Genomic DNA, 13,194 nt, shown 5'->3' on the forward strand with positions numbered 1-13,194 from the left:
TGACTGTTGTAAGCAAATAGGGAAAGGGAAGAAGGAAAACCCACCAATGGACAAAAAGCAAAGAAGACTTTTTTAATGTTTAAAGCACCAAAGACACAAATGCTTGTCAAGGGCCTACAATTATATTTGCTATCAGAGAAAATAATTGACTCCAAAATGGGAAAACAAACCCAAATACTGAAATTAATACGTGTTTAAATTTTCTAAAACGTAACTTTAGGTTGACTGGTAAGGCAATCCAATCTTCATAAAGTTATATGCTTTATTTTTTTTATTTGATGTCAGCACATTTTCATGTTTTGGTGATGTGCAGTGGGGTCTCTGACAGTAAGTATTCCCGGCTCCTGAAAAGGCTAGAAACCCTGCTGGGTATATGCTGACTGCTTGTAGAAGGTGAGACAAGACAAGTAGGCCAAAAAGATTTGGGGCATCACGGAGGAGTGAAGAGATTCCCAACCAGGAATCAGGTGCCGGAACGTGGGCAAAGCTGGAGCATACTGTTTCTGAACACCAGGCCTTCAGGGTTCCATCCAGGAAACACAGGGTAGGACTTCAAGATACCTTTCCACCTGAAACGGTCAAAGATGCCCCGTGTAGATCAATACACAGTGTCTCTGCGATCCTCACAAGGTTCCCAGAGCACAAGTACTATCCTTCCTCTGTCACAAATGAGAAAACAAAAGCTCGATCTTGGGGAGGGACTCCTGGCAATTCGTTCATTCATTCATTGAACAAATGCTTTCTGAGCATCTATTTTGAGTGCCAGACACTGAGGGTATTTGTCTACAGTCCTTTGTCATTTATAAAACACTTTCATGAGAAGAGTTTTCCTCAAGCATCATGAGCACCCCGTGGATTAGACAGAGAATAGGATCTCTGTTTTACTGATGAGAAGGGTGCAATGTAAGGCTCTCGTTCAGTCTTGCTTAGCCTGGGCACGGCTGGCGCTGTGCTCAGCGTAGTTCTTGGTTGCAGGGGGAGGCCTGTGCACTGTAGGATGCTTAGCCACACCCCCGGCCTCTACCCATCAGGGGCCACAGTGCACCGCACTCCACCTGCATCTCCAGTTGATACCGAAAACATCTCTAGACATCCCTAAATGTCCGTAGGAGGCAAGAACACCTCATCTAGTTCAATGACTTACCCAAGGTCAGCTGATTTTCAAGTGGAGAATTCAGAATTTGATTTTCATCTTCTGACTCCATCCCTGGGCTTTGCCACAACACTGCAGCTTCCTTTAGAGAATTTAATTTATCTCCCTTCTTCAAGACAGCCTGATCAAAAAAATCTCATAGACATTCATTTAAGAAACTTTTATTGAGAACTATGTCTGTGCAGGGCACGCTTCGAGACACTGGGGATCCAGGGGATAAAAGTAGATAAGGTGTCTGCTCTCCTTCTAATGGGGGAGATAATAAAATAGCAAATAAATAAATAGGCAAGATAATTTCAGAGAGTTCTAATTAAAGGATTATGGCATAGGGTGGGATGAGGAAGGGCAGGGAGGCGCACGTTGACTAGGTGGCTAGGGAGAGTCTCTCTGAGGAGCTAACATTTCAGCTGCTGTCTCAATGACGACGCAAGAGCCCTGGGAAGGGTGAGCCAGGTAAAGGGGCTGGCCAACACAAAGGTCTGGAGGCAGAAGTGAGTTTGAAAAATCAGAGGTGGTTTTCAAACCTCAGCAGTCATCAGAATCACAGATGGCTGGGGCCCGCCCCCAGAGTTTCTGATTCAGTAGATCTGCGGTATGACCCAGAATTTGCATTCCCAACCGCTTCCCAGGTGATGCTGATGCTGCAGACCCAGGGACCCCACTTTGAGAATCCCTGTGAGTTAGAGCATCAGCAGAAAAGGCTACCGTTTCTGGGCTGTGCTGAGTGCGGGCGGAAAGGGTCAGGAGACGAGATCAAGAAGTTGCAGAAAATTGAGCATGCCTTGGCCCTGCAGGTGGATGAAGTGTTGGGATTTTATTTTCTTCAGAGTGAGTAGGCCTTGGAGGATTTGAAGCAGGGGAAGAATATGATGTGATTTCCATTTTTCACAGCTCCCTCTAGCTGACAGGAAGGCGAAAGCAGAAGCAGGGAGTCAAGTTGATGTGTCTAGTACATATTTTTGAAAGTCTTTACTCTTTACAATAACTACTGTAAGCCAGGATAACGAGCCAGGAAGGGAAGAAACTACAACAGTCAGAGTCAAGCCTATAAGCCCTAGTTACTGGACAATTAGCCTGTGAGTGCTCATTAGGCAAGAGAGCTGTCTTAGTTAAATTTATCAAAACAGCACATTTAAATGGAGAGTTCTCTTTATGATGTTAACTCCAGTGCTTGATATAGTCCGACACATAGATATGTATGTTTAGCTGTGCCTTTTGTATGTGTTTAACAATTTGGAACTAACTGCTATTCCCAGTGATAGGACACCCTCTTGTTGGTGAATGTTTTCGGAGGGACAAAGAGTGACCAAGAGGTTGCCCTATGGAGGTTTGGATGCCATCCTAGGAGTCGTATGAAAGTTTTACTGACCCCTGGTGGAAGACACAGACATTCGGCCCTGCCCGCTGGTCTTGGTAGCTTCTGTTTCCTCCAAAGACTTCGATCCCTTTAGCAATCCATGTGCCACACAGCCCCTGCCCACTACAGACTCAAACTTCAGGGGGAGAAACAGACATGGACAGAAATGATCACACTAGAACTGGCCCCGTGGTGTCATTAACTAGCGGAAGAAGTGGCTAAATTTGTGTGGGTTCCTATTAACTGATCCGTTTATGGATGAGTAACCAAGAGAAAATGAGAAATGGAAATGTCAACCATGGAAGGTGATGAAATCAGGAAGTCACCCACGATTCCAGCCAATTTTTCCCTTTAGACTGTAACGCGTTTTATTACGCAATAGACTGTCAGTACTCCCTTGACTCCTTTTTTTTTTCTTTTTTAACTTCTGATACTCAGTAGCATCAAGTTTGTCTTACATTCTGTAGGCAGAATTTTTCTTTGTTAAATCATCTGGCGCTTCTAGGTTACTATGGAACGATAATTACTGATGCTCACAGTGATAACTGTGAGACCCTGTAGGATCTTAAGGTAACTGCCAACTCGCTGGAGGGAGGTTAAAGCATGTCCAGCCCTATTTCAGTGACTGAAGTGCATCTCGTGATTGTCAAAAATCGTTTAAAGTTGGTGACCCATGTATAGTACATGGGGTAACTTGTTATTAGCACGGTGATAGGATGAGCTCTAAATGGTCCTTGCATACTCCAAGGTTGTCTGATCAAATTTCTTCTGTATCTATGAACCCTAGCTTCTTGAGGTCTTAAGGGGAAGTCTCCAGGTCAATTCCAGGGTGACTGTAGCCTTTCTAAATAAGTAAAAATGCACACATCTACAAAATTCTGCACGACTGGGGACTCTTTCTGAAAACTTGCAGATTGAACAAACAAAACCATTCCTTGAATTATAAACTCTACATAACTTTAGGTCCACCCTAAGACATCAACTTCCCAGCAATTCCGCTTCAACTTCTGTCTCTTTACACTCTTGTATTCTTCATTTCCCAGAGACTGATCGCGTTGTGGAAGTGCAGAGAGCTCAGGACCTATCAGAAAATGGTATGAAGAAGACTAGTATTTAAATATATTTTGATATATTTATATGGAAATTTCAGTGTAAGCTTTGTCTCTCTGAAAATCTGAATACTTAAATGTCACAAAAGCAGACTAAAAATATACATTCTGGCTTTGAGTAAGCTTTGAGAAGGGACTTGCCCACAGAAGCATAATTCATGATTTCTCTAATTATTCTCCCCTACTGGGGATTTTAGCCTGGGTTAGCCTACCTTAGCCGCTGGCCCAATAATTCCTTATCACGTGGGCAAAACGCAGACTTGAGTCCCATTTAAGCCTGGAGAAGCCTGGTTGCTTTCTTGTTCTTTTAGGCCTGTGGGGACTTGTTAATGGGAACCCCCAGCCAAAGACTGCTCCAGGCGCATTGCAGATGGGCCTCACTGCTTTGTAAATCTTCCTCTCCCGCTACCTCTTGTCCCCCGCCCCACCCCCAACAACCTCTCCATCTAAGCTCAGATCTGACCGGTCACCCCCCTTGGCTTGTCTGCTCTTGGAATTCCTAGCAACAGGAACTGCCAATTGCTATAAATTACATGCTGCTTTGACAAGGAGACTGCTAATCCCTTGGAGTCTAAGAAGAGACCACCAAACCTGTTTTTGAGGGTGAGGTCCCTCTCATCAGTTGGAGGTGGTGCAACCCTCTACTGCAGTCCTGACCCCTGGAGGGGGGAAGGGGCCACTGAGAGTGAGCTACTGCTTGGTCATAGCCCAGTTCCCATGCTCGTGGATACCGTCTCCTGGCTGTGACCTTGAGAATCTTTCTGATGTTTCCCCGTCTGGTCCCATGTTATAGTGTCAGTCTTACAGTTGTTCAACTGTATATACTTCTATTTGTGCAGAATATTTACTTAATAAGTTCCATTGGACGCAGGACAGTAGAGAAGTTGAACAAAAGAGCTTTGGAGTCTGACCACCTGGATTCAATCACGGTTCTACACCAGACTGGCTGTGACTCTAGGCAACTTAATTAAGGGCTCTAAGCCTCAGTTTCCCCATCCACCCCCCATGATAACTACTTCAGATATATACGAAATAATTTATATAAAACAATTCAGTGCCCAGCACCAAGGAGGAAGGACTTAGTGAATGTTAAATAGTATAATGGCCTCCCCTCCCCCCATCCCTTCCCAGTTCCCTAGCAGCCCCTTAGAGTAAGAGTGACTTGGTTTCACATTTTGTTTTTTTCAGCAGTTTTGTCTCCCAGAATTTGAATTAATGTCCTTCATGATTAAGATTGACATTTCAGCAAATCATGCTGAAGTGTTCCAGTGGCTGGGAAAGGACATGTTCATTCATTCATTTATCCACTCAGTAAATATTTATTGAATGCCTACTATGTCCCAGGGAGGGCGCTGGGCACGGGCACGCACCATGTGAGGAAAACAGACCATGCATTAGCCCTTCGAGTAAAGTCTACTAGGGGAGAGGATGGTGAACAGGAAAATAAACAGACTAAGTGCCAAATTCTCATGCTGACCAGGAAATGAAAGGTGCCCTGAAATGGAGGCATTATTTAAACAGCGTCACCAGGAAGACTTCCTTGAGGAGGATTTAAGCAGATACATGAAGGACTTGCAAGCACTGGAGGGTGCAGAGGGAGGGGGTGGGGGGAGCAGCTTTCAGAGAGACGAAGAGCAGATGCCAACATCTGAAGGCCAGATCAACTAGGCTGCCTGATCCAGGCACAGGAAACAGGACGGAGGGGCTGTAACTGGGTAAGACTCCCAGGTCCTGCATTCAAGCAGCCCCTGTCGAAGGAAGCTGTTTGGGATGATAGCTTTGTCAGTTTTCCATATGAAAAGGAAGCTATGGAGACTCCGAAGAACCAAGGCGAGGTGTTGCAGGGAATGAAGCCTGCATCCTCGATTCTTTTCCGACCCTCCAAGCACTGCATTTAGTAAGTCTCTCCTTAATGCCTTCATCCACGATAGAATGGACATCTTCTGGGCTCCAGAAGTCAATCCCAGCATCCTTAAGCCATTATTGTGTTTATTCTTCTATATGCCTATCTCCCTTCTAGGACAAGGGTCCAGGAGAAGCAGACCATGTCTTATTACCTTTGTAACTCCAGCGTTTAGAATTATACCTGACCCTTAGTTGATGCCTTTACATGTTTGTTGAATGAATCTTCCTTAAGGTTATTGTTGCCAGGCAATATGCTAAGTGCCTTAAATATATTAACTCAACTAATCCTCTTTGTATTACCTAAAGATACGTACTATGGTTAACAACATTCTGCAGCAGAAATGGAGGCACGGAGAAGTTATGTAACCCACGTGAGCTCTTACAGCTGGAAGTAGTCAAGCTCGGATTTGAACCCAGGCAGGACAGTGCCAAAGCCCCGGCTCCTCACTGAGTCACAGCAGTGCTTCTCAGACCGCGGGGCATGAAAATCAACTGAAGAACGTGTCAAAATACGCATTCCAGGGCCCCCCTTACAGAGTCTCTGATTCGGTAGTTGTGCTGGTATCTATTGCTGCCTAACGAATTAGCCCAAAATAGAGGCTTAAAACAGCCCGTGTTTCTCATCTCCTGGTTTCTGTGAAGTGGTCGTCCAGGCACAGCTTAGCTGGGTTCTCTGGCTCAGAGCCTTTCACAAGGCTGCTGCTGTCGTTTCATGGTTTGACTGGGGAGGGTTCAATGCCACGAGCACTCACGTGGCTGTTGGTGGACCTCAGGTCTTCACAGGCTGTTGGCCTAAGATAGCAGTTGCTTGCCACATGGGCCTCCCCAAAGGGCTGTTCGCAACACGACAGCTGGCTTCTCTCAAAGTGAGTGAGTGAGAGAGCGCATCCAGGACCGTAGCCAAGTCTTCCTGTAATCTCCTCTAGGAAGTGACATCCCATCACTTTTGCCTCTCACAGTAGTATGGGGTGGGACCCAAGAATTGGTATTTCTACCAAGCTCCTAAGAGATGACGACACAGCCCATAGAGGACCACGCTTTGAGTCGTACCGGTAGCTATATGGGAAGGGAGGAAGGGAGGAGGGAATGAGCAAACCAAGGAATACCCATCCCTGATATTGCACCTGCATAAGGCCTCTCTCCACCCTGGCCAGTGCTCATTGCCACCTACACCCTCCTCACGGCCACCTGTACCCCCTAGGCTCTGTCAAAAAGCATCAAGACGTTGACTATGAACCTAGGAAACCAGGTGTCCAGGATGTCACTCTCACTCCTTGGTTAAGGATGGCCTGACCTGGAGCGGAGACATCCTGCCTTCCGCGTCCCATGGTCTTACTGCCAAGGAATAGAAAACATTTCCCCGGCAGCCAAATACCCGGCCTAGTGAGGTACAGTCTCACAGAGCAAGGAGTGGTGATTTTTCAGAGATTCTCCTTCCTGATCCCCGCTTTTAAGAAAGTGCAGCGAGAGGAGTGCCCTTTAACACCACGAGGGTTTTTAAGAGCCTGACCAAAGAGCGACCGCCAAATTGAAGCGGCCTTGCTCTTCCTGCCGAAGTGAAACTGGGCTCTTCAGTGGGTCCTTCCCTTGGAACAACTTCTCTCGCTTCTCACCCCAAGGCTGTGTTTGACCCCCTGCTGCCTGGAAGAGGCATGGCCTCGGCCTCAAGGTCTTCCACAACTCCAGAAACTTCGTGCAGCACACTTCCCCTTCCCAGCCTGGAAGGAGGAGTGTTTGCTGGAGCTGAACAGCTGCTTGGGGTGCAGGGAGGCGAATGTTACTAAATATATGTTCTTATTGTACACTGGCGTGTCAAGAAAAATTATATCTCCTTGTTCTCCACTTGGGTGTTCTTTAAAAAAAATTCCTCACACAAGCACAGTGCACCTCTCAACTCCTGCCCCTGACTGAAGAATCCAATTGCAGCCTAATTTATTTTACTCCCCACACCCTTAAAATGCCCTCTTGTCACATTCCGACAGCTTCTGGTGCATTCTACCACTCCTACCACGTACACGGCTTGGTCTCGGAGTCTCTTAGCCTTCCAGGCTTGTTTTCGACATCAGCCTTTCTCAGGGTGGCAGTTGGGGTAACGTGCCTGAGACTACCGGCCAGGGAGGGAGTCTGTTTAAAATGCAAGCAAGCTATCCCCGAGTTAGTGCCTTCTGTCATTTCTGCCTAAACCATAAATCCATTTCCAGAAAACTATAGAAATATTACATGTATTATATGTGTATGACGTGTGTGTGTGCAGAAGTAGGGCCTTAAATCAGATCATTAACATGATGATGATTGGGATGTTTCTGTCAGGAAGCTCAGTTACTCGGTTCATTCCGCGGCCAAGATTGTGTAGGAATGCTGCTCCCATCTTATTTCAATTATTGATTTACACACCAGAAGCCTCAGAAGGCTGTTAACCTCATAAGGACAAGGATGATCTACTTTTCACCTCTGTCTCCTGGACACCCAGCACGGTGCCTGACAAACTGTTTGGTGCTCCTTAAATTTTTGTTGAATGAATAAATGGAGTGAATCCCTAATTTAATGTAATGCCAATATACTAAGAGGTTTAGAAAGAGAAAACACCTTTTTTTAAAGATTTTATTTTTAAGTAATCTCTACGCCCAACGAGGGGCTCGAACCCACAACCCCAAGACCAAGAGTCACATGCTCTACCCACAGAGCCGGCCAGATGTCCCAAGAAAAGACAATTTTTAAGTGAAGTTTTCAGAGGGTTGGAAACAAATAGCACATGAAAATTAATTCATCTGATAAGTCATCTTTGAAATGATACTCGCCAATAGAATGGGTTTTTCTTTATAGTAAGTTGATTTTTGCTCATTTTTCAGGGTTGCTTAGAATCAGTAGAAGGCGGCACACATTTAGAATTACTACATTATTTCTATTGTAAGCCCATTTACCTTATTCTCCCTAGGTTTACTACTGGCTAGGCCTTATTTTCAAGACCAAATCCTTCATCCCAGTGTTCAATTTATTTGGCTCTAAGGAGAGGTCATTAACAGTCCCAGAATGAGTGTGCCTACAGTAACAAAGTGGCCTCCTGGCCACCAAGTTCTGCATCCTGCCACCTTCTCGGCCCTGTTCCAGGTCTCCAGGGTGGCTGGGCTCAGAGGCAAGCTGCCAAGGCCCAAAGCTGTGTGTGCACGTGTGTCTCCTCTGGCTTCATGGCCAATATCATCAATAAACTGCTTTCTACTTTCAACCTTTTAAAGTAAAGGTTTCTCTTATTGGACAAGAAAAGATGAAATTTACTATGAAACTATACCGCCAAAGAAAACCAGCTTTACCCTTTAGAAGCTGAAATAATTTTTCCTCCAATAACTCTGACGTCTGAGAGTACTTTGGCAGCATTGACAGCCCCATGGTCAACAGAAAAGAGGGAGTCTTCTCCCACCCCCGGCCCCAGGCCCCCTCACAACTACAGGGGTGTCTAGCCAACCACAACATGAACACATCTTCACTGGTGGAAGGGATCTACATTTCTATATATTTCTTGTCCTCCGCAGAGACTACTTTCAGTGTCTTGCAAACAAACAATAAATGATATATTTTTTAAAGTTTGTAATTTCGTAGCTGAAATGATTTATAAAGAGCAAACTTTAAACAGACTAGGGGCGCCTCGGTGGCTCAGTAGTTAAGCATCTGCCTTCGGCTCAAGGTGTGATCCCAGCGTTCTGGGATCAAGCCCCGCATCAGGCTCCTCCACTGGGAGCCTGCTTCTTCCTCTCCCACTCCCCCTGCTTGTGTTCCCTCTCTCACTGGCTGTCTCTCTGTCAAATAAATAAATAAAATCTTTTAAAAAAAAACAGACTAACAAAATATGATAGTAGTAGAGAATTACACTTTTTCATTCTCTGGCTAGTTTCTGATTCAAGTAACAGCACACTCAAACTCAAAGGGGCTTAAATGGAAGTCTTATCACTAGCTTCTCACTTAACAGGTGGTCTAGAAATTGGCATTGGTGGATGAAGCAGGGCAGCAGTACCAGTAAGAATCCAGGGGTTTTCCGGGTTCTCATTGTGCCATTTATGTTTTATTTTATTTTTTTTTAGGTAAACTCTACACCCAATGGGGGGCTCGAACTCACAACCCTGAGATCAAGAGTCGCATGCTCTACCGACTGAGCCAGCCAGACACCGCCCTACTCACCCCCTCACCCCGCAGTCATTTTGCCATTTTTAATGTGTCAGTGAAATCTGCAATAATGCTACAGTATCTACACCAGCTCCAGGCATTTGGTCTTCACATAACCCCAACCAAAAGCAGGAAGCAAGGGGAACCACAGCAGCTTCCGTCTGTGCTGCTCTCTTTCTTAGTAAAGAGGAAAATTGTCCCAGAACATCCCACCCTTCCCAGCATTCGCTTTATATTTCATTGAGCAGAAACAGGTTACATGGTAACCAGTCACCAGCAAAACAGAATACCATGACCATGACTGGCTGTATTCATCCAAGTTCTGCAGAGAAACAGAACCAATAGAAGATATCTATAGATATAGATATAGATATATAGTTAATATTTAATATATATAATATACATAAATATATATTCTATAAATATATAAAAACAGATATAATATATACAAATAAATATATAAAAATATGTACATATATATTTATATTTTAAAATATGTATATATATTTACTTATAAAGCGATTTATTCTTACGTGATTATCGAGGCTGACAAGTCCCAAGCTCTGCAGTCAGCAAGCTGGAGACTCAGGAGAGCCAGTGGTGTATTTGTTCCAGTCACAGTCCAAGCCCGATTCTGAAGGCAAGGGAAGACAGTCAGGGAGAGAGAATTTGCTTTTACTGTGCCTCTGTGTTCTAGTCAGTCCTTCGATGGATTGGGTGAGGCCCACCCACACCAGGAAGACCAATGTGCTCTATTAAGTCAACTGATTCAAATGTTAATCTCATTCACAGACCCACCAAGTTTAGTCAACTATCTGGGCACCCCACAGCCCAGTCAAACTGACGCACACTTAACCATCACACTGACTCGGACTAAGAATAGCCCATCAGAGCTGAGCCTACTTTCCCTAGCATGTTACTGCTCAGTACCCAGACAAGATACAGACTGTTCGCAGGAAGAAGAAGGGATAAGGAACAGGCCGCAGATAGTTTCTTCTGTGGTTATTTATGTGTTTATGAAAAATTAAGGCCTTAAAGGTGGGTTAACAAAAAACCCAAAAGAAATGTGGGTCTACTGCCATCTCCCTGGGGCATCCTAGAATGAGAGTAAATGGTATTTGGGGGGGGAGGGGGGGTCACTTGGGTATGGACATGCTTGAGGTCTCCTGGAAGATCTGTTGGTTTGGGGACTAGTTGCTTTTCAGGGCTACTGTGTGTCTAGCTTTTTGAGCATACCCTATTCCACCCCATTTGTATATTTAAACTAAAATAGAGGTCTTTCTTTGCGAGCAATTTTAGTATTATCTGTATAATCTTCCATTTGCCTTCACTTAGAAAAAGCTGTTTGGCTGCAATAACTTGGACTCTGTGACCGGTATAAGCATATGCTTGTATCTATGTCTACAGTCACCACCTTTTTGATACCAGCATCCTCCTTGACAAATCTTCTTCCTAATTTTATTGCCTGTTTCCAAAATGGAGGCTCTGGGTGGAAGTCAGGAGGAGTTGAATTTCCAGATGACTGAGGCATGGTAGAAGAAACGTGATTCTACAATTAACAGCGATCCATTTGCTTTGTTGGGGGAACACCTCTTCTCATTAAAGAATGCCCTCAGAATGCCACTCTGAGGAGCAAATGACCTAACAAGAATAAAGCACTATGTACAATACTAAGCTTCTGAAAAATGTTATTTATTATTATCCTGATGCCAAGAAAAATAATACTTGTTCAGAAAAAACTTTATTTTTACATGTTATGTAAGATAGAAAATTCGGGAAATTAGATAAGCAACCATTCATATTTATGCATTTTTGAATAGGAGTGAGATGATATTGAATAGTGCTGCTTTGCAACGGAAATCCTCTCTTACAATAGATTTCACACATTACTTCATATTGATGCACACAGTTTTACTGCATGATTTTTTCTGTTCATACGGTTGCTCCACATTTTGCTCAAGCAATCCCCTATTGGACATTTAAGCTATGAAAATCTTTCTACATAAAAAGGAATCCTATGGTTCAGAACTTCGCAATATTCAGTTTCTCATACTCCAGTAAGCGCTCCCACTTACAGCAGTGTCCCCAATTCCAGCAACTGAGGGATACACAGTCCTAGCGTGCTCTTTCGATTTCTTCCAATCCCTTCTTCCTTAGTGCTGAGTACTACTAATAGGGTGTTGAATTGCTCTTACCCTCAAATACGTTTCCAGAGCATTCAGAGGACTGGAAGACCTATTCCCACCACAGCTCCATAGTAACTCTGGAAGCTACTGCGGGGGGATCCTGGCAAAATGCCAACACTATTAGCGGTGTTTATAGGGAGTTTCTAGAACAAGTACTTCTAGAAACCTGGAGAGAGTCCCCCGGGCACAAAATTACAAATGGCTAGTCCAAAGTCAAAATAACGCTTGCTGCATTCAACAGCACTTAGGAGCCACTTCCTGGAGCCACCTTAGTCTCCCCTCCATCGCAACTACTGGAGCCAAACGTAGGTTTTAATCCAAGGAACCTCAGCACACAGATCTACCAGGTGTATTTTCAATACCAAGACTATAGCATATGTTTGGGTGATTTCAGAATGTGACCACTTATTAATCAACAAGTATTTACTGTGTCTTTTGGGGTGAGAGAGGATACCTCTAGTGCGTATCCCATTAATTAGCCCGAGTCATACAATTTATCTGGATAATTTCCTCACTGACGAAACTGGCATTTTTGTTACCCATTTATTGGTGTCTCTTTTTGAGTGTTTTTATTTTTCTTTCTAAGATTTCTTATGAATATGAAAATATGATTATATAGATCAAGCACCTGGCTCAGTGCCCCACGTAGAAGGCACTCAATAAATGGTATTTCTCTTCCCTTTTATGCTCTCGCGGCTTACAAGGCATTTTGATGTCCCTCACTCATTTGGTCTTCTCAAGCCTGAGAGGGAGGTGGCATGCTCTCTACCCATGCGACGTAGGCGCAAGTATTTAAATCTAGCTGTGTTAATCCTACGTCCTGTTTCAGATTATGAATTATTTCAAGACAAATGCCTTCCCTATGTTTGTCTCTATCAGATAGCTCAGCGTGTCAGAGTTCAATAAATAATACCCAGCAACAGTGCGCATTTTTTTGATATTGAAATCCGCCTTAAATGGGGGTGGTGGTTGTTTTTTGCCTCCAGAAGTTTTGCTGCTGATAGAAAAAGACAAAGTACCCTTTCTAATGTGAATTTATGGAATGATTGTCTGCCCATAAAAAATTATTCTCCAGCTTGGAGCAATTAAAGTGGTCTCTCTCCTCTCCAAATTAATGCAATTAATACTATAGTCTTGGTTGTTTATCATGTCTTGATACTATCACAAGGGAATGAAAATATTGGCTCTTTTATCCCTTTAAATAGCTGAGATGGAACTGTTCGAGCTCTAATGTTACAACAGCTGTTTCTCATGTCCCAGAATATAATTGGTTGGTACTGAGGTTACTAAATTGTAAGAAATTGACTTTGGTTTTATATGCTTGCCTAC

This window comes from Ursus maritimus, unplaced genomic scaffold, assembly GCF_017311325.1.
Source record: "Ursus maritimus isolate PB19 unplaced genomic scaffold, ASM1731132v1 scaffold_9, whole genome shotgun sequence".
Taxonomy (NCBI): domain Eukaryota; kingdom Metazoa; phylum Chordata; class Mammalia; order Carnivora; family Ursidae; genus Ursus; species Ursus maritimus.